We start from the raw sequence: 25,485 nt of genomic DNA, 5'->3' as shown, positions 1-25,485 counted from the left end.
CTCACCCACACCTGGTGTTATTCTCCGGCGACGGCAGACGAGCCAGTAAACCCTCGTACAGTCGTACTCCCCTCCGCGTGGGAAACAACTGCCGAGTCTTCCCTGCCTCCGTGTCGTTCCCTTCCTAGGCCTCGCCGTCGTCCACCGCCCTGGTGCTCTCGGCGCGGCCTGGTCAACGTGGTCAACGACCGACATGCATCTGAAGTGGACTGTACGTGGAGAGGACGACAGCTGGGTCCATGGACGCACGCAAGGAAATGCCTCCTTATTACGCGCAAAATAATGATTCCTCCACCTGACATCAGGGACCCACCGAAAGGGCCTCTGTATTTCGTGAAAAAAACGTTACCGCCGCTGACAGCTCGGACCCACCAGCTATATCTTCGCACGCAAGGAAGTGCCTCCTTATTACGCACAAAAAATGAATACTCCCCCTGTTAGCTGGGACCCAGTATAGTGGCACGCTGACTTGTGGGCCTACTAAGTTGACGGGGACGGAGGGCTTTGTCAAGTTAGTCAATATGCACGATTCTAGCTCCAGTGACTGTACGATGTCCATCCAACGGCCGTAGTGCTTCTTCAACCTCTGGTCTTCTTGCTCCAGCCGCCCAAACCAGCGCCGGTCGTGCCTCGTGCTCCTGCCTCCCGTGGCCGGCTGTGATGCGGCAGAAGCCTCACCACCCCTACTACTCCCACCGCTGGCCAGGCCATCCCTCTACTCACCCAGACCCCCTATTATTCTGCGGCGACGGCAACCTCACACCGCAGCGAACCAGTGAACCCTCGTACTCCTCTACGGGTGGGCATCCACTGCCGCGTCTTCCCCGGCTCCGCGTCGTCCCCTTCCTAGGCCTCGCCGTCATCCACCGCCCTGGTGCTCTCGGCGCGGCGTGGTCAACGTGGTCAAGGAACGACTTCCATCGGACGTGGACTGTATGTGGAGAGGCTGACAGCTGGGTCCACGGCCACAGCAAGGATGTGCCTCCTTATTACGTGCAAAATAATTATTCCTCCACCTGACAGCGGGGACCCACCGGATGGGCCACCGTATTTCGCGAAAAAAATGTTTGCCCCTGATTGCTGGGACCCACCAACTACATCTTCGCACGCAAGGAAGTGCGTCCTGGCAAAAAAAATGATTCGCCCCCCTGACTGCTGGGACCCACCAGCTACATCTTCGCAGGCAAGGAAGTGCCTGACAGTCGGGACCCACCTGGTCCAAGCGTACGTAGCGTTGTCATTCTGGTCGCGAACGTGTACGTACATATATACTGGTGGATGTAGAGGCGCGCACGTGTCGTAGTAGAGGCACGTACGTGTGGTAGTAGAGGCGCGCACATAGCATGTACCCGTACGTACATCGGCCAGGGTGCAAGAAAGAAAATATGGCCACGTATGTGTACATACGGGCAGGGTCTCGAACGCCTACTCGCGCATACGAACGGCCAGGGCTCGTGTACATGGCTGGGTCGGAACGGAGAAACAGCGTCGTCGTCGTGTTCATGGGGAGGCAACAGAATGCGTCGTGTTCATGGGGAGGCAACGGAATGCGTCGTGTTCATCGGGAGGCAACGGAATGCGTCGTGTTCATCGGGAGGCAACAAAACGCGTGGGAGCCAACCGGCTGGGTCGGAACGGAATGCGTGGTCGTGTTCATCGGGAGGGCTTGGATGGAACAGGCGATGGAAACGAGGCCTGGCGTACCGCACAATGGAGGAAACGGACCTCCTACGTTCGGAACGGGGTCCTGTTGACCGGGAGGGGTGTGGCGTACCGCAAAACGGAGGAACAGACCTCCTACGGTCGAAACGGGGGTCCTGTTGATCGGGAGGGGTGTGGCGTACCGCAAAACGGACGAAACGAACCTCCTACGGTCGAAACGGGGGTCCTGTTAATCGGGAGGGGTGTGGCGTACCGCAAAACGGATGAAACAGACCTCCTACGGTCGAAACGGGGGTCCTGTTCATGGGAGGGGTGTGGCGTACCGCAAAACGGGACTCCACGGGATACTGTTCATCTCCACCGTCGACCTCCTCCAGCCTCCACGGGCTACCGTCGACCTCCTCCAGCCTCCACGGGCTCCTGTTCATCTAGCCTCCACCGCATGCTACTCCACCGGCTACTGTTCAACCACCCCTCCACGGGCACCCCTCCACCGTCTACTGTTCATCCAGCCCTCCACACCACGGGGTCCTGTTCAACCACCCCTCCACGGGCACCCCTCCACCGTCTACTGTTCATCCAGCCCTCCACCACACCACGGGGTCCTATTCATCCAGAGGCAACGCCACCGCTCACTGTTCATCCAAACCCCCCCGCAACGCTCACTGTTCATCCCAGAGGCAGCATCGATAGGCTTCAGTTAGCAGCAGTAGCGAAGGAATCGCTCGATCGGGTTCAGTTAATAGCCATCGATCGATCGCTCGGGTTCAGTAACGCGTAGCCTGCAGTGCAATCGCTCGGGTTCAGTTAGAGCCCAACGCCTCGCTCAGGTTCAGTTAGAGCCAACGCCTCGCACACACACACGTACGTGTACGAGAGAAACGTGCATCGCTCGGCTCCCGACCTCCCACCGTAACCGGGAACTCCCTGAAATTTTCCTCGCCCTCGCTTCTACCACGGTTTTTTTCCGTCATGGACGGCTCAAAGAATGTCATGCAGCTGCGTCTCCGGCCCGCCCAGGATGAAAAGCCCATTTTCTGTCATGATTTTTTGTCATAGAAGTAGGAGGCCACCACATCTATGATGATACCGGGTTTTGTCACAATTATCGTCATAGAAGTGTCATATGTATGACAGAATTTTTTTTCGTTCGGCCCAAAATGTCACGGATGTGTCTTTTTTTGTAGTGTATGAAGCAATTCAAATGGTCGAGTAGTGGTTATGATAGTCTTCGCTGGATGCTTAGCCTTGGTCATCTTTCCAGCTTCACAAGCTCCACACAAGTAATCCTTGAGGAATTTGACATTCTCAATGCCAATGACATGCTTCTTCCTCGCAAGCGTGTGCAAATTCCTCATGCCTGCATGACCAAGTCGTCGATGCCATAGCCAGCCTTCTGAAGCTTTTGCAAGTAGGCACACGGCCGGTTGCGGTCCTGTAGAGAAATCAACAATATACAAGTCTCCTCTCCTAAAGCCTTCGAAGACTTTGGAATTGTCAGCTTCCATAACCACAACACAACGATACTTGCCAAAGACAACAACCATATCAAGATCACAAAGCATTGAGACAGACATAAGGTTGTATCCTAAGGACTCGACAAGCATGACTTTGTCCATGTGTCGATCCTTTGTGATCGCAACCTTACCTAGACCTAATACCTGACTTTTGCCTTTGTCAGCGAAGATGATATGCTTCAGATGCAATGGTGATAAGGGAGCATCCATCAATAGATTCTTGTCACCAGTCATGGGATTTGTACATCGACTATCGAGGACCCACTCAGTGGCTTTGGGTTGATCATCCTGCAGATGAATTAGTGCAGCTTACGAACTTCATATACTTCATTAGTGAAGAATATGACATCACAATTCATCAGACCATTTCATCAAGCAATGCATCAGTTAAATCAGTATGAGGACGTGAGAAATGAAAGTTCATTTCTTCATGATTAGCCTGCGTCGTTTCAGGCACTTTTCAGGTCTCGAGCAAATTCTTCAGACGTTAAAGTACGTCTGGAGACCTGATCCTGCATAAGAGATTAGTTTTTTTTCTTCACCACCCACATCTGAAGGGGTGGCAAAGAGTTCATCACTCTGCGAGCTTCATACGAGAAAGGTGGCATATAAGCCAATCCATTTCGTTTCACATAAGAGGAGTTAGGGTAAGCATATGAATAAGCAGAGAAATTCTTCGAGGACTTATGAACATAATGATTAGAAGAATAATGCTCATATTCATAGCCCTTAGCTCTTCCCTACGAAACAGAGTTGTTAGCGCAATGATGTTCATATAAGGACTTTGATCCTTTTGAAGAATTTGGTCCATATGAAGAATTTGATCTGGGTTTCCTATTCTTCACAGGTGGTGTCATGAGGACATTCACCTGAAGACTTTCAAGGCACCTTTTGGAACCCAGATTTTCTTCATAGGAGAACCGTTCCTGCAGTTAGTGCCAACATATCTAGCAAATACTTCACCATTCTGATTTTAAACATTTTATAGTTGGAGTCAAATGACTCATCAGAAGAATGAGAAGATTCACATGTAAAGCCAGATAAATTAGATGGATCAACTGGAGGTCCCTTTGCAGCAACCCATGAGGTTTTGGGGTACTGCTCAGGCTTCCAATATGTACCATCAGCATTGAGTGTCTTCTCAAAGGCAATACCCTCTTTCCTAGGGTTCCTGTTGAGGATCTGCTTTTTAAGCACATCACAAAGAGTCTGATGCCCTTTGAGGCTTTTGTACATGCCTATCATGTACAATTCCTTCAGCCCTGCATCGTCAATGATACTAGCAATGTCCTCAGATGAGGAATTAGTGATAGCAGAGACAGTTGAAAAATTTGTAGCATTAGAAGCATTTGAACATTCAGGTGAAGAATTATCATATTCACGTTCAATGCATTTCAAACATGGAGGAACAAATTCTTCCTGAGCAGCGCTGATTTGTTGAGTAAGTAATGAATCGCGCTCCTTCTGAAGATCTTCATAACTCACTCTTAGCTTCTGAAGATCTTGCTTTCTTTGAAGAAATTCATAAGAAAGCTTCTCATGATCTGATAAGAGAGTGTTATGTTGATCTTGAAGGGTGTCATACTTAGTATGAAGTCTCTGAAGACTTTCAGCCAAAGCTTTTGACTGATCCATTTCTTCACCCAACATATCATCGCTCTTATTTAGCATGTATTGAACTTTTTCCAAAGCTCTTTGTTGTTTAGTGGCAAGGGAAGCAAGTTTGACATAGCTGGGTCCAAATTCATCATCACTTGACTCGGATAGGTAGCATTCAGTTACCTCAGCACTTTTTGCCATAAGGCATGATGAAGAGGATGATGATTCTGGTTCGAATGTCATCGCTTTGAGAGATTCCTTGAAGTCCTCAAACCATGGATCATGACGGGTTCGATGACCTTCCACTAGTGCAGAACAAGCCTTTATCACCGGTTCGTAAGGGCCTTTAGTGCCGGTTCTGCAACCGGCACTATGGAGTGGAGACTAAAGGCCCCACCTTTAGTACCGGTTCGGCACGAACCGGCGCTAAAGTGCCACCACGTGGCACGAGCCAGACCCGGGTGCTGGTAGACCATTAGTACTGGTTGGTAGCACTATTGCATAGTTTTTCTCCTCGATCATGTCGTAAGGCCTCTGAGGAAGAGGAGTGAGGCTGCTTGGACCATATTTATATCGCTTGTCTCCGCCTGTACTTTCTGTACTACCTCGACTCGTACCGCTACGCACCATAGCTGCGGCGTGTCTCTTCTGCGATTGCTTAGGCGGCGGAGACGGCTGACGTGGCTTAGTTGGAGCAGGAGGAGTGGCCTGACGCTGTGCTGGACTTGAAGCAGGAGGTGTGGCCTGACACGGTGTCGGACTTGAAGCAGGAGGTGTGGCCGGACGCTGTGCCGGACTTGAAGCAGGAGGTGTGGCCTGACACGGTGTCAGACTTGAAACAGGAGGAGTGGCCTGACGCTGTGCCGGACTTGAAGCAGGAGTCTGCTCACGCGTTCATGGACTTGGAGGACCGGGAGTCTGCTCACACGGTGGCGGACTTCGAGGAGGAGTCGGCAGATGCGGTGTCGGTGGACTTCGAAAGATGATGCAATCCTTTCTCCATAGGATGGTAAGATGTATGGCCTCTCCCAGTGTGTGCTCGTCGTCACCTCTAGGAATATAGTATGTCACGATGTATAGCCCTCTGGAATCGGGGCGCAATGGAAGGTTGCTTCAGGGGTAATTGGAAAAGCAACGGCGTCCGCCACCTTCATGGATATGTTCTTCATTTTGAGGTGTAGCTCACAGTTAGTGTTCTCTATGATGTCATCCACAGGGTATGTATCCAGCAGTGCGTCACCCGGCGCGGAACCAACGCTGCTTCTCGGCATGGATGGGACAGTGCTATCCAATGCTGGATGATCATCCGCTTGCTGCCGCTGCTGAGACCCCCTTTCCTGGCTAAGTGAGTTGATCTGTTGCTGCTGCTGCTGGAATTTGAGTGCCAAGTCCGCGTGCCTTGCTTCTAGGCCTTGAAGGCGTTCCGCGTCCTGCTTCCTCTGCTCCTCCTCCAGCTTCCTCTTCTCCTCCTCCATCTTCTTTCTTGCACGGGTCCTGTAGTCGTCGTTCCATTCCGAAAAGCCCTCATACCAGGGAATAACGCCCTTGCCTCGTGTTCTTCCCGGGTGTTCAGGATTTCCCAGGGCGCGCGTAAGCTCGTCGTTCTCTCTGTTGGGCGTGAACACCCCCTTTCGAGCATCTTCTATTGCGTCAAGTAACTTTTGTTCTGCTCCTTTTAGACTTGCCTTCTTCGATACCAGGCCTATCTTCGGGTCCAACGCCCCCCATGCGCATAGAACCAAGTTCTGCACCTGGGGGGCCAGCTCCTAGTAACCGGAGTGACCCCTGCATCCTCCATCTCTTGCTCAGACTTATCCCACTTAGGCATTGCCACCGCGTAGCCACCTGGACCCACCCTATGGAACTGCGTCTTTTTTGCGGCATTGGCCTTGTTTTTTCTCGACCGTTCCTTAGATAATTCTGATTCCTTGAATTTCACGAAAGTGGGTCAGTGTTCTCTTTGCTTCTCCAGTGTTCCCTTGAATTCTGGAGTCTTCCTTTCTGCAGCGAGGTAGTTGGTCCATACAGTTTTCTTGTGGGTGTTGAATGCAATTGCCATCTTCTTAAGAGCAGCGTCCTTGACTTTCTGCACATCTGCATCAGTGAAATAATCTGGTAGGGTGAAATGTTCCATCAGAGATTCCCAAAGCTTTTGTTTTGCTCTGTCGTCGACCCAAGTAACATCTGGGCGTTTAGTTTTTGGCTCTTTCCATTCTTGAATGGAGATCGGGAGTTGGTCCTTCACAAGAACTCCGCACTGATGAACGAACTTGTTCGCAATGTTCTTAGGCGTGAGGGGTTCGCCACTAGCTTTGATGGAATCGATGTTGTACTTTACACCCTCCTTCAACTTTTTGCCCGGGCCGCGCTTTGTCCTGCTGTCTGTAGAAGCAGATTTGCTCGATCCGGAGGGCTGAAAGAAGAAAGATCGATTCGTTAATATATCTTCAAATAAAAAAACATGTGATGATCACTAGATGCCTGTTTATATAAATATACCTCGCCGGGAGTCTTTGTTATTTCAAGATCAACATTGTATTCGTCATCATAATCATTGTCTGCATCATCAGAATCATAATCATAGTTCATGACTTCATCAGCTCGGTCGTCGAGATCGAATATCTTATCATCACCCTCCCCGGTATTGTTCAGATATTGGGAGCCGTCATTTGCTTCATTCAGATCATCTGGCCTACTAGGGCTGCGTATGATCTCGAACAGAGCCTCTTCTCCCTCTCTACCTGTATTGTCCGCCATAGCTTTTATTTAACTAATACCGAAGAAATATAAAACAATTTAGTATTCAAATTACAATGCATGGATGCAATCAATAAGGAAAAACTGAGTCATATAGTACATAATATGCATCGTCTCGAATAATATATAATCTCGAACACATCGTCTCGAATAATATATAATCTCGAATACATCGTCTCGAATAATATATAATCTCGAATACATCATCTCGAATAATGTATAATCTCAAATACATCACTGGCTAGGTAGCTAATAAAGATCGAATATTATAGAAGAATCTAGGCCACTCGCGGTTCCTGGGGCGCGGGCGGTGGACACCCAAAGACAAGGAACCATCACAGGATCATATCTCCGTTCATCTGCCCAAAGAACCTGCCAGGTATTGGAGAACCTGACGTCCATAGCAGCCATGTAGCGATGGACGTGCTCGTCCTCCTCCCTGACACGATGACGCACCACCTCCGGCGGGGCCGGCTCCCTCAGCACCGAATGTGGCCCACGCGAACGCCACCAAAGGAGACCAGGGTCGACGACGGGACCCGAGGCCGGGTTCCTCACCAAGCGTCGCGCCCCTCCAGGTAGCACCTCCCAGTGCCAGCCCGGCGGAGCCCAATCCCGGACATGGGTCCTCTAAAGCAGGACGTTGGCGCGAACGGGTCGACGGCGAGGATGCGGGTCGGGCATCGTCGACAACAAATACTATATGCCGCAAAAGTAAAGTAACATTTTTTAAATGATTGGATTGTGATTTCTATATGCAAATTCTAAATTTTATAACTAAAAATATAATAAACTAAAAAACATCGACCATATCTAAAACTACCATTTCTAACATTTCTATAACTAAAATTGTATAACTATTTTTTCTTTAACATTTCTATATAACAAACATTTCTATAACATTAATACAGAAAAAACTAACATTTCTATATATAACTAACATTTCTATATAACTAACATTTCCATAACATTAATACATAAAAAACTAAAAAACTAAAAACTAAAAACTAATAACAGAAAAACTAAAAACTAAAAACAGAAAAACTAAAAACTAAAAACAGAACAAAAATTGTGTATGTGTGTGTGTATGGTGTGTGTGTGTGTGTATGTGTGTGTATGTGTTGTGTGTGCAGGCGACGGCGATGGCGCCGGCGGCGCGCGCGGCGGCTTCGATTGGAGGGAGAGGAGAGGGGGGGGACAGAGGTTCACAGCGCGGGTGAGGTCGAGGCGACGGCGACGGCGACGCGGGCCGGTGCGGGGACAGGGACGCGGGCCAGTGCGGGGATGGGGACGGGCCAGCGACGCGGACGGCGCGACGAGGACGGGGGCGGCGCGGAGTCGACGGGGACGGCGCGACGGCAGCGACGACGGCGCGGGACGGGGCGGCGGCGATGAAGCACAGAGAAGTGGGAGGAAACTGACGAAATTTTCATAAGTGTTGTTTATATAGGAGGGGCCTTTAGTACCGGTTGGAGCCACCAACCGGTACTAAAGGTCGATTTTGGCCAGGCCAAGCGGCGGGAAGCGCACCCCTTTAGTACCGGTTGGAGCCACCACCCTGTACTAAAGGGGGTGCGCTGGCGCAGGTGCGGTGCGGCAAGTTTAGTCCCACCTCGCTAGCCGAGGGGCGCCCGCACTGGGTAATAAGCCCCAGTGCTGTAGCTCTCTCGAGCTCCTCTCCAAAGCAGGCCTACTAGGCATAAATGTTCTGTGCTGCCCTGTGGGCCTACTGGGCCTTTGCGTGCCTGCATCCTGGCCCAACAACAGGTTGGGTTTCTAGTTGTATGCAGGCCGCTGTGGCGCAGTAGGCGGGCTTTTTTATTTTCTTATTTTTTGCTTTATTTATTTTTGAGTTGTTTTTTGCTGTATTTAGAGTTTCTTTGTGAATATTTTTGCTTTAGGTACAAAAAAGTACAAACTTTCTATTAGTGCCGGTAGTTTACAAATTTGAATAGTTTACATTTTGAATTATTTGAAATTTGTGTGAATCACTAGTTTGTGAATAACTTAACTTTGAAAATAGATTTTTCAGTGATTCTTTTATCTTATGTTTAATATTACTGTGTTTTATCATTATATTCAATTTGGTAATGCTTAGGTTATTTAAAAAATGAAATGCCTTTGTAACTGATGAGTTTTCATCCGAAACCCTGATACTTCGAAAGAGATTGTCCATTTTGTACACGAAGTGCATCCAGTTTTTGCGGTAACCCTCTCTACTTTTTTGCACATGCTATGTGGGTGAAATTATGATACCATGCCAACTTTCAACCTTTTCTGAGTTCATTTGAAATGCTTTTCAATTTCAGGGTCATTTAGCTGGAAAAAAATCAGTAAATGCATGAAAGAATTTGTTTGCACATAAAATTTCTTCGCGTTTCAAATGCCAAAACACATAACTACCCTAACTATTACAGAGATTCCCTCCTGGGTGTGAAACACAGAAGAAAGTGATGATAGTGAAGCCGATCACTTCCCAGATCTTTGGGTGTGAAACTTTTTCTTCGCGTGTGTCCCTTTGCACCGTAGCCATGGAAAATCTTCATCATTTAACTGGATGCTCGGGTCAATATTCACTGTGAATGGAGCAATTTCATCAAACTTTTCATAATCTTCTGACATGTCTGTCTTGTCATCCACTCCCACGATGTTTCTCTTCCCAGAAAGAAATATGTGGCGCTTTGGCTCATCGTATGATGCATTCGCTTCCTTATCTTTTCTTTTTCTCGGCTTGGTAGACATATCCTTCACATAGAAAACCTGTGCCACATCATTAGCTAGGACGAATGGTTCGTCTGCATACGCAAGATTGTTGAGATCCACTGTTGTCATTCCATACCGCGGGTCTTCCGTTACCCCATATTGTGTCATATTGACCCATTTGCACCGAAACAAAGGGACCTTCAAACCACGTCCATAGTCAAATTCCCATATCTCCTCTATGTAACCATAATATGTTTCCTTTCCCGTCTTGGTTTTTGCATCAAAGAGGACACCACTGTTTTGGTTGGTGCTCTTCTTATCTTGGGCGATCGTGTAAAATGTATTACCATTTCGTACCCTTTGAAAGTCATTATATTCGAAGATGGTAACTGGGACAGCGAGTAGAGGTCATCTTCAATAGAGGCGTCATACATGGTACGTGTCTGCAACCAGCCGGCGAAACTCCTGGTTTGTTCACGTGTAATCTAGTCATCAGACCGCTCCGGGTGTTTGGAGCGTAGAAAATTCTTGTGTTCGTCCATATACGGAGCCACCAAGGCGGAATTCTGTATAACTATGTAGTGTGCTTCAGTGAGAGAATGTCCGTCCATACATATTTTTTGATTCCCTCCTAGCATGCCTTTTCCATCTAGTCCGCCCTTATGCCGCGATTCAGGAACACCAATCGGCTTAAGGTCAGGAATAAAGTCAATACAAAACTCAATGACCTCCTCATTTTCATGGCCCTTGGAGATGCTTCCTTCTGGCCTAGCACGGTTATGAACATATTTCTTTAAGACTCCCATGAACCTCTCAAAGGGGAACATATTGTGTAGAAATACAGGACCCAAAACATTAATCTCTTCGCATAGGTGAACTAGGACGTGCGTCATGATGTTGAAGAAGGATGGTGGGAACACCAACTCGAAACTGACAAGACATTGCACCAAATCATTCTCTAACCTTGGTATGATTTCTGGAACGATTACCTTCTGAGAGATTGCATTGAGGAATGCACATAGCTTCACAATAGCTAATCGAACGTTATCCGGTAGAAGCCCCCTCAATGCAACCGGAAGCAGTTGCGTCATAATCATGTGGCAGTCATGAGACTTTAGGTTCTGGAACTTTTTCTCTGCCATGTTTATTATTCCCTTTATATTCGACGAGAAGCCAGACGGTACCTTAATACCGAGCAGGCATTCAAAGAAGATTTCCTTCTCTTCTTTGGTAAGAGCGTAGCTGGCATGACCCTGATGTATGCCGTGTTTTCCATGCATACGTTGCTGGTCCTCCCGTGCCTCAGGTGTATCTTTTGTCTTCCCATACACGCCCAAGAAGCCAAGCAGGTTCACGTGCATCACGTCGATTGCAGAGCGGACCTCTAGATCTTTCCAATAGGGCAGGTCCCGAAATATAGATTTCTTCTTCCACATGGGTGCGCGTCCGTCAGCGTCATTCGAAACAGGTTGTCCGCCAGGACCCTTTCCAAAGACTACCTTCAAATCCTTGAACATATCATGTACATCAGCACCAGTACGGTGGCGAGGCTTCGTCCGGTGATCCGCCTCACCTTTGAAATGCTTGCCTTTCTTTCTTATGGGATGCCTGCTCGGAAGAAATCGACGATGTCCCAGGTACACATTCTTCCTACAATTGTCCAAATATATACTGTCGGTATCATCCAAACAGTGCGTGCATGCGCGGTATCCCTTGTTTGTCTGTCCTGAAAGGTTACTGAGAGCAGGCCAATCATTGATGGTCACGAACAGCAAGGCCTTTAGGTCAAATTCTCCCCCCATGTGCTCATCCCACGCACGTACACCTGTTCCATTCCACAGCTGTAAGAGTTCTTCAACTAATGGCCGTAGGTACACATCAATGTCGTTGCCGGGTTGCTTAGGGCCTTGGATGAGCACTGGCATAATAATGAACTTCCGCTTCATGCACAACCAAGGAGGAAGGTTATACAAACATAGAGTCACAGGCCAGGTGCTATGGTTGCTGCTCTGCTCCCCAAAAGGATTAATGCCATCTGCGCTTAGACCAAACCATACGTTCCTTGCATCATCTGCAAACTCCTTCCCGTACTTTCTCTCAATTGTTCTCCACTGCGACCCGTCAGCGGGTACTCTCAACTTTCCATCTTTCTTACGGTCTTCTCTGTGCCATCGCATCGCCTTGGCATGATAATTGTTTTGGAACAAACGTTTCAACCGTGGTATTATAGGAGCATACCACATCACCTTGGCAGGAATCTTCTTCCTGGGGCGCTCGCCCTCGACATCACCAGGGTCATCGCGCCCGATCTTATAGCGCAATGCACCACATACCGGGCAAGCGTTCAAATCCTCGTACTCACCGCAGTAGAGGATGCAGTCATTAGGGCATGCATGTATCTTCTGCACCTCTAACCCTAGAGGGAAGACATCCATCTTTGCTTCGTACGTACTCTCCGGCAATTTGTTGTCCTTTGGAAGCATATTCTTTATCATTACCAACAACTTTCCAAATCCCTTGTCAGATACACCATTCTCTGCCTTCCATTGCAGCAATTCCAGTGTGGTGCCCAACTTTTTCTTGTGAGCTTCGCAATTCGGGTACAACAATTTCTTGTGATCCTCTAACATGCGCTGCAACTTCTTCTTCTCGAAATCACTTGCGCAGTTTCTCTTTGCATCGGCAATGGCCCGACCTAGATCATCAGCGGGCTCATCTGATGCCTCTTCTTTAGCTTCTTCCCGCATTGCCGGCTCAGCTTCTTCCCCCATTGTTGTATCATCGTATTCAGGGAACTCATGGCCAGGATAACTGTCGTCGTCCTCTTCTTCTTCATTGTCTTCCATCATAACCCCTCTTTCTCCGTGCTTGGTCCAAACATTATAGTGGGGCATGAAACCGGACTTAAACAGGTGGACGTGAATGGTTCTTGACGTAGAGTAATTGTGATCATTCTTACAGACTAAACATGGACAAGGCATAAAACCATCCGCCCGCTTGTTTGCCTCAGCCGCAAGCAGAAAAGTTTGCACGCCATTAATGAACTCGGGAGAGCATCGGTCATCGTACATCCATTGTCGGCTCATCTTCATTACACAACACCGAATAGACCAAATTAATACAAGTTCATACATAAAGTTCATACAAGACTTAAATGCAACAAACAAATAACTCTCTAACTAAAGAATTTAAATGCAACAACAAATGCGATCAAGATCGCAACTAAGGTAACAATTGATCCAACAGCATAATGATACCAAGCCTCACTATCAATGGCATATTTTCTAATCTTTCTAATCTTCAAGCGCATTTTCTCCATCTTGATCTTGTGATCATCGACGACATCGGCAACATGCAACTCCAATTCCATCTTCTCCCCCTCAATTATTTGCAATTTTTCTTTCAAATACTCGTTTTCTCTTTCAACTAAATTTAACCTCTCGACAATAGGGTCGGTTGGAATTTCCGGTTCACAAACCTCCTAGACAAAAATATCTATGTCAACTTGATGGGCATAATTTGTCATAAACACGAAATGCAACAACTAGTTTTAAAAGAGAATATACCACATCCGAATCATAACAAGGACGAGGGCCGACGGGGATGGATATCAAAACCATGGCACTATGTATAACAAACAACGTATGGGTAAGATAATTATACGAGTAACTATATATCCAAATCACACAAACATCAATTTGGTAATGTAAAACATTCATGAACAAGAGGCTCACCACAAGGTGGTGCCGGCAACGGAATGGTGCCGGCGATCGACAGTGGTTACGACGGAGATTTAGAAGGCACTAAGTAAACCACACCTACATATGCAAACTAAGTGTTAGTTTTGACCACAAATTGCATATAAATCAAATACTAGCACATATATTTTCTACCAAATTACTAAACTCATAAATTAATCACTATACAAAGCATTGCAAGAGCTAATCTAGCAATGAGAGATGAAAGGACAAAGTTGCTAACCTTTGTGATCAATTGAATGGATGGGGGCCTTCAAATCTTGACAAATTTTTGGCAAAATATGTGATGAGATCGAGAGGAAGAGGGGAAGAATAGTGAGGAGAGGGGAAAGGGGAAGAACAGAGCGAGCTCGGGTGGACGAAGGGTTTATGTAGGACGACCTTTAGCACCGGTTCGTTCCATGAACCGGTCCTAAAGGTGCTGGAGGGGCCCTGGACTGACAACATCCTGCCACCACTCACTTTAGTACCGGTCCGTGGCACGAACCGGTGCTAAAGGTCGTCCACGAACCGGTACTAATGAAAGCGGCTGGCTAGCCGTTGGAACCGGCACTAATGCACACATTAGTGTCGGCTCAAAAGCAAACCGGCACTAATGTGCTTGACATTTGACCCTTTTTCTACTAGTGTTCATAGACCTCAGAGAGACGGTCCTAGATAACCTTTGCATGATTGAGATGCATGATGTTCCTGAACTGATTTTGAGACAGACAGGAGCAGATGACGTCCTTCGCCGTGAGGTTGAGAAGAGTGTACTTGCGAATGTCATCAGCTTCCGCCGTCTTGCACAGATCGATAAGACCAATCTCAGTGACGGACCATGGTTTGCTGTTCATCGCCATGAGGCGCTTCTTCATCATGGCCTTCCAATTGGGATACTCGTGACCGTCAAAGATAGGGCATGTCACCTTCTTCATACCTGCGGTCGACATAACTAAAACTCCAGGCGGTTAAACCAAAATCACACAGAAAAAGGGAGTACCTCGCCCTGATACCAATTGAAAGTGTGTTATATCGATTAGAGGGGGGTGAATAGGCGATTTTTAGGAATTCTTCACTGAGGAATTTGCGGGTGAGGAAATTCCTTAGCAAAGAACTACTTGCAGCGGAATAAGTACTCAGAAATAAACATAACAGAACACCAGCATGGTCATCATGATGAAATGAAGACAAGCACTGAGTACAGAAAGCGTAAACATAGGATAACACAGGATGAAGACAAACAGACCGAAGAAATTGAACTGAGGAAATTGAGAAAGTCTTCAGTCAAAGTCTTCAAACACAGATATGGACAAGTGCACAACACAGTTATGAGGAAATGACAGAGTTGAGGAAATGGAACCAGTAAGCTTGGTGAAGACAATGATTTGGTAGAACAGTTCCAACTGCTGTCTCAGTTGTACATCTGGTTGGAGCGGCTAGGTATTTAAACCTGAGGACACACAGTCCCGGACACACAGTCCTCACCGTATTCTCCTTGAGCGAAGGTCACACAGACCTCGCCTAATCACTCGTGGTAAGTCTTCAGGTGACTTCCGAACCTTCACAAACTCGGTCACTCGGCGATCCACAATTTCCTCTTGGATGCTCTAGACCATGACGCCTAACCGTCTGGAAGAAGCACAGTCTTCAAAGGTAACAAGCGTCGGATCCACGCAGGATCAATCTCTTCAGTGATGCTCAATCACTTTGGGTTTGTAGGTCTTTGGGTTTGGGTTTTCCTCACTTGATGATTTTCGCTCAAAGTCCTCGGAGGATGGGATGCTCTCAAACGACAAGTGTCAGTTTCTCTCGGAGCAGCCAACCAGCTAGTGGTTGTAGGGGGCGGCTATTTATAGCCTAGGGAGCAGCCCGGCATGATAAGACATAAATGCCCTTCAATGATATGACCGTTAGGTGGGTAGATATTTTGGGACAGCTAGCGCATAACACAGCAACGGTCGGAAATTTGAGTATCAAATTCCTCAGGGCTATCATGTTCCTCACTGTGTAGGCAATCCGCACTGGCGAATTACTAACTCCTCAGTCAGAACAAATTCCTCAGAGACCAGAAGAACTTCGTCTCTGTCACCGAAGAATATGACTGAACTGTATGAGATTTCCAATGGCTTCACTCGAAGGGATTGGTAGGTGTAGAATTTTGAGTTGAGCATCACATGGAAATTTTTCCTTAGTATTTCCTCGACCCCCTTTAACAGTACGGTGTTTCCTAAGACTCAAGAAAGAGAAAATGAAACTACGAAAACAAAAGTCTTCACGCTTCATGTTCCCCAAATGAATACCAAGTCTTCAAGGTCACACCAATTTCTTCACTTTCAAAGTCTTCAGAAATCCAAAGTCTTTAGTCGAAGAACTTCATTTTTAGGGGTCGACTTTCTCTGTAAATATAAAACTCCTCATAGACTTATAGACCTGTGTACACTCATAAACACATTAGTCCCTTAACCTATAAGTCTTCAATACACCAAAATCACTAAGGGGCACTAGATGCACTTACAGAATGAGCTCTCCTCGTCTTGAAAGATTTGCAGCCCAACATGCCTGAAAAAAGCGACTTACTTGGCAAATCACAAAAAAAACTGGGTTGTGGCCGTGGACCCAGCTGTCAGCCTCTCCACGTACAGTACTCTTCCGATGAAAGTCGGTTGTTGACCACATTGACCACGCCGCGCTGAGAGCACCAAGGCGGTGGACGACGGCGAGGCCTAGGAAGGGGACGACGCGGAGCCGGGTGTAGCACCCCGGATGTAACTTAACATATTTGTAACTCCAACTCTTGCCATTTTCGGCTATGTGTTAAGATATATCCTCCGTGGTTGGGTTTTGTCTTTCGTTTTGCATTTTGTTCATGTCATGCATTTCATATTATTTCATCATGTGCATCTCATTTGCATACGTGTTCGTCTCATGCATCCGAGCATTTTCCCCGTTGTTCGTTTTGCAATCCGGCACTCACACATGCACCGGCGCACCTCTCTTGTTTCTTTTCGTGAGAGGGTGTTAAACATTCTCGGAATGGACCGAGGTTTGCCAAGTGGCCTTGGTAGACCACCGGTAGACCACCTGTCAAGTTTCGTTCCATTTGGAGGTCGTTTGATGCTCCAACGGTTAACCGGGTAACCGCAAAGGCCTTTTGTGTGTTGCAGCAAAACCCCCCTCCAAACAGCCCAATAACCCATCTAAGTCCCTTCCATGCTCTCGGTCATTCGATCACGATCGTGTGGGCGAAAACCGCACTCCATTTGGAGTCTCCTAGCTCCCTCTACCTATATATATGCCTTCCCCTTCCAAATTCATGGTGCAACCCTAGCCTTCTTCCCCTTCGCGCCACCGGACGAAAAATCCCGCCGACGGACGTGTCCGCCGCCCTCTCCGCCGCCACTTGTCGCCTCCAGATTCGCCAGGCCGCCGCGCCCACTTCCCCCGCGCCGCCGCGCGTCGGCCCGCAGGGGCCCAGGCGGGGCCCTCCGGGCCCGCCCGCGCCCCAGCTCCTCCTCCGCACCCGTGCGCGCGCAGCCCCGCGCCTCGGGTCGCCTCCGCCGTCCGCTGCCTCGCCGTCCTCCCCGCCGCCCGAGCGCGCGCCCCGCTGCCCGCCGTTCGCCGTGCCCGCCGCCGACCGCGGGCGCTCCTCCGCCGAAGCCCTCGCCGCCGGGACTCCTCCTCGCCAGATCCGGCGCCCCCCTCCGTCTCCGGTGCCTTCCCTGAGCCCTCCTCCGGCGAGCTCCTCTCCCCTCTCTGGCAAGTCCTCCGGCGAGCCGCCCCACCTCGACATCCGTGCCTGCCCCGATCCAGATCTGGGATAAGGTTGACCCCGTATTTTCCTCCAAGTCCCGAAGTTATTGCAATATGTTGCTTTGTTCATCATGGCATATCTCATTGCATACTGTTCGCACCAGATGCTCTTCATTTTGTTCCATTGTGCCATGCTTGTTTGAGTCCATCTTGATGCCCAAATCTCTGGTGCAAGAGTGCTATATGATGTTTACTGCTGTTACTTATCAGAACTTGAGGTTTTGTTATTTTTGTGGCATTTGATGTGTGCATCTTATGGGCATGAGCTCTAGAGGTGTTTTGATCTATGCCATGCCATCTTTACAGAGGTGTATGCCATGTATTTTTGTGATCTATGTGGTTACTAGCACAAGCATGCAAACTAGGCTTCGTGATGTTTCTGTTTTCAGGGACTTGGGATTTTTGCTGTCTGTTACTGCTGTTATTTTGTTGCCATGTATCCATGTGGTACAGAGAGATCCATGCTACTTTTGAGTATGTTCAGTAAGGATGTTTTGTAGATATAGTTGTGCTCTATCGATCCATGCCCCTATTTGGCAATTATGGAGTGCCCTAGCATGTCTTAAACTTGCTCTACTTTTGCTATAAAATGTTCCTGGCAGATTGTTAACATGATATTCAATTTTGCCAAGGTTGTTGTAGTTGATCCATACAGGCTATGAACTTGATCTTGCCATGGTTAGCTTCTTGAACATGCCATCTTGCTGTAGGTATGGTTTATTTGTCATGCATTGCTTTGTGATGAGTGAATCGAGCTCACAAAGGTGCCTTCATAATTCTGTTAATGCCATGCTTTGTTTTCTGCCAAGTCTGTAACCTGTTAACGAAACTTGATATGTTTACATGGGTGCCATCATATATTCTGATCCTTTTTGGCTCATGGTCAGTAAGGGACTTTTTTCATTTAGTAGATTCATGCCATGCCTTGTTTTGCTATGATAAGTTCCTGTAGCATGTGTTTTCTTGCTCTGAACATTGCTACCTCATGCTGTTTCAGCCATGTTCAGTATTTTCACTGTCTGTGAAACTGATATCTTTTGCATTGTTGCCATGCTTGTTTGAACCTGTTATATTGTGATCTAGCCGTAACTCAGTGTTCATCTTTTGTCAAGCATATCCTGTATATCACTGCCATATGCTTTGTTGCTATGTTGGGGTGATGTAGCGTAGTTACTTGATGTATTCTAAGTGCTATCATGTTGTTAATCGCAGAATTATGTCATTCTTGTTTTGCTTGCCATTTGCAAACCGTGCATCCGTTTCCGGTGATATTTATATCGATTTCGACCAAAATCATCTCATCCTTCCAGTGGCATACTTGGTTTGCCAATTTGCTGCCTTGTTCATCTTTTTTCTTCCGGAGCACGCAAATGCATCGCATATCATATCTCGCATATCATGCATGTTTTGCATCATGTTGCTTGTGCTTTTCCCGTGATTGATTGTGGTTCCATTGCTTGTGTTCTTGCTGTGGGTAGAGCCGGGAGACGAGTTCGTGAACGTGGAACCTGTTGAGTATGCTTACAAGGATCAAGCTTTCGACAACTCTGAGAACCTTGCAGGCAAGATGACCATACCCTCGAAATCACTTCTATCTTTGCTTTGCTAGTTGTTCGTTTTATTGCTATGCTGCGCTACCTACCACTTGCTATATCATGCCTCCCATATTGCCATGTCAAGCCTCTAACCATCCTTTCCTAGCAAACCGTTGTTTGGCTAAGTTACCGCTTTTGCTCAGCCCTTCTTATAGCGTTGCTAGTTGCAGGTGAAGTTGAAGTTGGTACCATGTAGGAACATGCATTATTTTGGAATATCACAATATCTCTTATTTAATTAATGCATCTATATATTTGGTAAAGGGTGGAAGGCTCGGCCTTATGCCTGGTGTTTTGTTCCACTCTTGCCGCCCGAGTTTCCGTCATACCGGTATTATGTTCCTTGAGTTTGCGTTCCTTAAGCGGTTGGGTGATTTATGGGACCCCCTTGACAGTTTGCCTTGAATAAAACTCTTCCAGCAAGGCCCAACCTTGGTTTTACATTTGCCTACCTAAGCCTTTTTTCCTTGGGTTTTCGCGAGCCCGAGGGTCATCTTTATTTTAACCCCCGGACCAGTGCTCCTTCGAGTGCTGGCCCAAACCGAGCGATGTCCGGCGCCCCCTGGGCAACCAGGGTCTATGCCAACCTGACGTCTGGCTCATCCGGTGTGCCTTGAGAACGAGATATGTGCAGCTCCTATCGGGATTTGTCGGCACATTCGGGCGGCTTTGCTGGTCTTGTTTTACCATTGTCGAAATGTCTTGTAAACCGGGATTCCGAGATTGATTTGTCTTCCCGGTAGAAGGTTTATCCTTCGTTGAACGTGAGAGCTTATAATGGGCTAAGTTGGGACACCCCTGCAGGGTATTATCTTCCGAAAGCCGTGCACGCGGTTATGAGGCAGATGGGAATTTGTTAATGTCCGGTTGTAGAGAACTTGACACTTGACTTAATTAAAATACATCAACCGTGTGTGTAGCCGTGATGGTCTCTTTTCGGCGGAGTCCGGGAAGTGAACACAGTTCGGGTTATGAATGAACGTAAGTAGTTTCAGGATCACTTCTTGATCATTTCTAGCTTCGCGACCGTTGCGTTGCTTCTGTTCTTGCTCTCATTTGCGTATGTTAGCCACCATATATGCTTAGTGCTTGCTACAGCTCCACCTCATTACACCATCCTTTCCTATAAGCTTAAATAGTCTTGATCTCGTGGGTGTGAGATTGCTGAGTCCTCGTGACTCAAGATTCTATCAAAACAGTTGCAGGTGCCGACGATACCAGTGCAGGTGACGCAACCGAGCACAAGTGGGAGTTCGACGAGGAACGTGGTCGTTACTATGTTTCGTTTCCAGATGATCAGTAGTGGAGCCCAGTTGGGACAATCGGGGATCTAGCATTTGGGGTTATCTTATTTTCATTTGGATTTGACCGTAGTCGGTCTATGTGTGGATTTTGGATGATGTATGAATTAATTTATGTATTGTGTGAAGTGGCGATTATAATCCAACTCTCGTTATCCCATTCTTGTTCATTACATGGGATTGTGTGAAGATGACCCTTCTTGCGACAATACCTACAATGCGGTTATGCCTCTAAGTCGTGCCTCGACACGGTGGAGATATAGCCGCATCGTGGGCGTTACAAGTTCGTAATCAGAGCCATCCCCGACTTAGGAGCCTCCTGCTTGATCGAATCTCGCTGGCGTTGTTGAGTCTAAAAAAATGTTTTGAGTCTTAGGATTATATATATCGGAGAGTAGGATTCTTTTTACTCCTCAGTCCCTTCGTCGCTCTGGTGAGGCCTCTTGACATAGAAGTTTTGACTCTTCTCTCCTCAAATTTCACTAAATTTTTTTTTAGGATCATGCGGGTATCTTGGAATCGTTCCGATGGTTTTGTGACGAGAACATTGTTCTTGGTGCCTCCTGACATTTAGGGGTTGTGGCAGTGTCCCGGGGAGTTGAGCTCCGAGGTGTTGTCGTCACAATTTTATCGTTGCAGTTCTGGAATAAATGAGTATCGCCGACATCGAAAATCTCTTTTATGCAGTTGTTGGTGAGATCACCTCGACGCCACCCAGTACTGGGGCGGGAGTTCGGGAGTATTGCCATAACTCGTATAACGGATGCTTTTCGAAGGTTGAGGTACACGATTTCTGAAGGTGTCTTGGTTATGTGTTGACGGATGGATACAGCTGGATCTAGGGATTGCTAGTTTGGGTGATATATTTTGTGTCCCTGTATCCCCAACACCAGATTGCATAGCCAGAAAGTTTCGGGAGTTTATAGGTGGGATTCAAGTAGCTCTTAGCATTTCTTCCCGCAGATATTTGGTTTGTGATTGGGTAATCCTTACCATTTATTTGTTCCACTCGTACCTTGTTATTTTATTCATCAATCCTTTATCAAGTGGCTTCTCACCTTATGGAAGTGTGATGATTTACTATGGAATTCATTCGTTCATCCTCGTTCGAATGTTTATTGTGAAGACTATATGTTGCAATTTTTATCCGTTGATTCAACATGTCTATTTGTCTATCAAGATGCTAACGGATGTCACCCTCTTCAGGATGGCTCCGCCAACGCGTCAAAATCCGCAACGCAATGAGGGGAGTGAGGCGAACCCTCCGCCACCACCTCCGCCTCCGGAGGCATGGGAAGCTATCATGGCAGCCACCAACGCCAATGCTCAGATGATTTTGCAACCCTTGCAAGAGCGTACCAAAGGGCAAGGCAATCAAGGAAATCAAGGCCAAGGCAACAATCAGCCCCACTTCGCTACCCTCAACCAGTTCCTCGCAAATCAGCCGAAGTCTTTCAGCTACTGTGCCGAGGCCACAGACGCCGATGATTGGCTCGTGGACATCAACAAGCATTTTGAATGTAGCAATGTCAGGCCTGAGGACTTTTTCAAGTTCGCTTCTTTTCAACTCAAGGATCAAGCTGCCGAGTGGTATCAACAATACAAAGATTCCAGAGGAGGTCGTGTGATTACCTGGGATGATTTCCGCCGAGACTTCAAAGCTCACCACATTCCACAAAGTTTTGTTGAGAGCAAGCGTGAGGAGTTCCGCAATCTCAAGCAAGGCAGCATGTCTGTGTATCAATACAATACCCAGTTTCAGAAACTCGCTCGCTTCACTAAGAAAGACGTTCCTGATGAAAAGAGCATGATCTATCAATTCAGAGGTGGCCTCAGAGAAGATCTGCAATTACCTCTCGTGCTTTTTGAGCTGACCAAGTATGATGATTTCTACAACATGGCACTGAAGCAAGAGGCTGCTCAGCTCAAGTGTGAGGCTTCTAAGAAGAGAGTCAGGGACGTAGTTCAGTCTTCTTCTTCCTCACTAGTGGCTGCTAAGCAACAGAAGTTCTGGTTGCCTCCTCCTGCTCCGTTTCATCAGCCTTTCAAGCAGAAGAACAAAGGTGGCCATGGATCTTCCCACCCACCCAACCCTGGCTATCAGAACAAGTCTCAAAATCAAGCTCCGAACTCGAATGCTCCTTATCATCGTCCACTCTCAGAGGTGACTTGCAACAAGTTTCAGCAGAAAGGTCACTATGCTAACAAGTGCTTCAACCAAAGGCGCCTTCCGCCTCCTCCTCCTGTGAGATCTTCCAGCAATGCAGTGGTCAAGCATAATCCCAAGTCTGCAAAGGTGAACATGATGAATGCAGCTCAAGCGGAGGAATCTACTGATGTGATAACGGGTAATCTCTCAGTTAATGATATTCCTGCAAAAGTCTTATTTGAAACTGGTGCATCGCTTTCTTTCATCTCTAGACCTTTTGCATCTAAGCATGAGCTGGTTTTTCAAGATTTTCCTAGACCGTTATCAGTTGTCTCTCTGGGTAAATTCATGAACGCAAGCTCCATGGTTCCGGATGTTTTCATCAAGATGGGCAACTATAAATTTCTGTCTTCTCCAATTGTCCTTGGTGACTCGGATATTGATCTAATTCTCGGGATGGACTAGCTTTCTAAGCACAAAGCTCAACTTGATTGTGCTGCCAGGGAAATTCAATTGACACACTCTTTTGAGGATGTTATCATCTATGCCGCTCGTGATGAAACCATTCGGTTGTTTTCTCTCAATGAGAAGGGCGAGTTGGATGCTATTTCTCAAATTCCAGTCGTTTGTGAGTACCAAGATGTCTTTCCAGAAGAGCTTCTGGGTATGCCTCCTCACCGGCCAGTTGAGTTCGTTATTGATCTTGAGCCTGGCACGGAACCCGTTTGCAAGCGTCCTTACAAGCTTGGACCCAAGGAGCTGAAAGAATTGAAGAAACAGCTCGATGAACAAGAGCATCTGGGTTTGATCAGACCGAGTTCATCTCCATGGGGTTGTGGTGTTCTTTTTGTTCAGAAGAAGGATGGCACGGACCGACTTTGTGTCGACTACCGTCCATTGAACAAGAAGACTATAAAGAACAAGTATCCACTTCCCAACATCAATGAGCTATTCGAGCAACTCAAAGGTGCTAAAGTATTCTCCAAGCTTGACCTTTGAATGGGTTATCATCAGATTCGCATTCGTGATGAAGATATTCCCAAGACAACATTCAGAACAAGCTTTGGTTCCTACGAATATACTGTCATGTCTTTCAGCCTTGTCAATGCTCCACCAACATTCTCTCGAATGATGAATTTCATCTTCAACCCCTATACCAATGAATTCGTCCTGGTGTATCTCGATGATATCTTGGTTTTCTCCAAGAATAAGAAGGATCATGCCAAACATTTGCGATTGGTGCTTGACAAGCTCAGAGAGTATCAATTCTATGCCAAGTTTTCCAAATGTGAGTTTTGGCTCGATGAAGTTCTTTACCTTGGTCATATCATCTCTGCCAAGGGCATCGCTGTTAATCCCGAGAAGGTGTCTGCAATTGTGAATTGGGAACCTCCTCAGAATGTCAAGCAGCTCCGCAGTTTCCTTGGTCTTGCAAGCTATTGCCGAAGATTCGTTGAGAATTTCTCTAAGATTGCAAAGCCTCTTTCCAACCTCCTCCAGAAGCATGTGAAGTATGTCTGGACTCCTGAGTGTGACGTTGCTTTCAACACTCTCAAAGAGAAACTTGTCACAGCTCCTGTCTTAACTCCTCTTGACGAATCCAAGCCATTCGAAGTTTTCTGTGATGCTTCTCTTCAAGGTCTCGGTGCTGTGTTAATGCAATAGAAGAAAGTTGTGGCCTATACCTCTCGTCAGTTGAAGCCCAACGAAAAGAACTACCCCACTCACGATCTTGAGTTGGCGGCAGTTGTCCATGCATTAATAACATGGAGACATCTCTTGTTGGGAAGAAAAGTGGACATATTCACCGATCACAAGAGTCTCAAGTACATCTTCACTCAGCCCAACCTCAACCTCAGGCAAACTCGATGGGTCGAGATGATTCAAGAGTACAATCCGAGTATTGAATATACTCCAGGCAAAGCCAATGTCATTGCAGATGCTTTGAGCAGGAAGGCTTATTGTAACAGCTTAATTCTCAAGCCATTTCAATCGGATCTTTGTGAAGCTTTCCGCAAACTCAATCTCCAAGTTGTTCCTCAAGGTTTTGTTGCCAACCTCATAGTCTCTCCTACTTTGGAAGATCAAATTCGTGAGGCACAACTTCTGGATACCATGGTGAAGAAGGTGAAACATGGTATTGACAAGGGTCTTTCCAAATGCAAGTGCTATCGCATTGATGACAGAGACACTTTATTCTGCGAGGACCGGATTGTGGTTCCTAAAGGTGATCTAAGGAAAGTCATTATGAACGAGGCGCACAATTCTCTTCTTTCCATTCATCCTGGAAGTACGAAGATATATCATGACCTCAAGCAGTCGTATTGGTGGACTCGTATGAACCGAGAAATCGCTCAATTCGTGAATGAATGTGATGTCTGTTAAGAGTGAAAGCAGCACACCAACGACCAGCTGGGCTCCTCCAACCTCTTGCTATCCTAGAATGGAAGTTTGATCATATCGAAATGGACTTCGAGACTGGATTTCCTAAGTACAAGCGCGGAAATGATGCTATCTTCGTTGTCATCGACAAGCTTACAAAAGTGGCTCATTTCCTTCCAATCAAAGAATCTATCACAGCAGCTCAGTTGGCAGAGCTATACACCTCCAGGATTGTCTCCTTGCACGGCATTCCACCATTGATTTCTTCAG

Source organism: Aegilops tauschii, chromosome 2 (genome assembly GCF_002575655.3).
Source record: "Aegilops tauschii subsp. strangulata cultivar AL8/78 chromosome 2, Aet v6.0, whole genome shotgun sequence".
Taxonomy (NCBI): domain Eukaryota; kingdom Viridiplantae; phylum Streptophyta; class Magnoliopsida; order Poales; family Poaceae; genus Aegilops; species Aegilops tauschii.
Note: the sequence above shows the minus strand (reverse complement) of the source record.